Genomic DNA, 1,877 nt, shown 5'->3' on the forward strand with positions numbered 1-1,877 from the left:
CCCAATCACAAATCTGCTGTTTCTCATAAGCCATCGTTTTGCACAGAATATGAGATAGGGCTTCACACAAATTTAATTTAATTTAACACTGAAGTTTGAGCACTTGTGTCTAAGACAGACTAAAATTTTAGCAGGAAGTAGGTAAAATCTTGGCCATCGGTATATCCCAATTCAAATTTATTCTTCTTCTAGACTTCTTTTTTCTATTCACCCTGAGAGTTGATTAAAATGTCACAGGCTGCAGATGTTGCAAAAAAATGCAAACAAACGTACGCAAATTCAAGCTTACTTTTACAATGTGCGTTGTGAACAAAATTATCGTTAATTCAAGCAATTATTTAAATCAATAAAAAGTTTGATAATATGTGGAGTGTAACTGTAATATTAGGAAATAAGTGGTTTAAACGATAATACAACAAAGAGAATCCCGCACATGGTAGCGATACTTCATTCGAAACCCATAAACCTGGCCTGAACAGCGTTTATGTACACGCTCAATCCAACGATCCCATCTGAAGTGGATTTTCTGTCAGGATAGATTTTGGTTCAGATGGCTTTATGGCTATACGCTCAAAAAATGCTAGTTGAATCTTGAGATAACTTCAGATTTTGGTAAGCGTGAACTACTGGAACACGCTTGGCTTGTAGCCGGCCGGCACCGGCGTCTCTTTCTACCTTTTCGACTGTTAATTTACGACTTTCGGTTTCATATTTGATCCAGACTAGTATTTAATAAATTCACCGAGTTCTGAACCCCTGCGACTTATTTGTGTGCTTATTTGCATTTGATCTTTGATTCGTTTCCGCATGGACACAATTAGGGCTATGACGTGACATCGGGGGTGTCCCGTAAGTGATCAAAGGGGCACTAAGATAATATTTGTCTCAAACGAACCTAACTTTTATTAAGGAAAAAATCGAAAAATTCGAGCTAGAATTTGACGAAAAAATGTCCCCTAAAATGTCCTATTTTGGCATGGAATCCTGGTCGCATCTTTTGTCCAAACTAAAAAAATCTTGAAGCATTCTAAACTAGAAGCTTTGGAGGTTGTCAGAAAGTCAACTTAAATGTGAAAAAACAATTGCAACCATTGTATAAAGGTAATTTGAAAAAAACTTACATTTATGGACTATTGTTGCTCAGTTTAAGCATACCCAGGTAAAGTTTTATACATTCAAAATGACTTTCTGACATGCTCGAGGATAGCATCTATCCAATTTTTCAAGTTTGAATCAAATACAACAAGTAGATTTTCTGTAACTCACTGCCAAAAATGCACAGGAATTCCTATGCTATTACGGGTGAGCGTATAGCCTTATGGTTCAGGGTGAATAGAAAAGGAAAGCCATACATTTTAATTGGGAAAAAGAATGTAGACCTTTGTCTAAAGTCTTTGTACAGCGTATTGCACCACCAGTGGACAATTGTTCTGAAGACGCCACATCTTGTTTGTGTGACAAGTTTGTGTTAAGCCCTGTCTCATATTCTGTGCAAAACGATGGCTAATGAGAAACAGCAGATTTGCGACTTATATGATAGATATGTGTTTTTTAATGCCCTGTAAATTGCGTCACATGTTTCTGGAATTAAATTACTCAGAGCTGGCTTGGAAATAACAGTGGAAAATTTTAAGTCTTCGTAGCTTCTTCCTGTTGCCAAAAACCTTAAATGTAGCCGATAATCGTTCGTGGGGGGTAATCGCGTTAATAACGTCTCATAACGGTGTCTGCTCTCGAAATCATTGGCGCAATTAAGTTTAGAAAATGCAGGTATGTGGATTCGTCCATACGTAAGTAATTACGAAAATCGTCAGGATCATTACGTGATTCCGCTATTAAATTCGTATGAGACAAGAAATTCCTATTCAGCAACCATG

This window comes from Dendroctonus ponderosae, unplaced genomic scaffold (genome assembly GCF_020466585.1).
Source record: "Dendroctonus ponderosae isolate FM_Combo_2020 unplaced genomic scaffold, Dpon_F_20191213v2 Dpon_F_20191213_1, whole genome shotgun sequence".
NCBI lineage: Eukaryota > Metazoa > Arthropoda > Insecta > Coleoptera > Curculionidae > Dendroctonus > Dendroctonus ponderosae.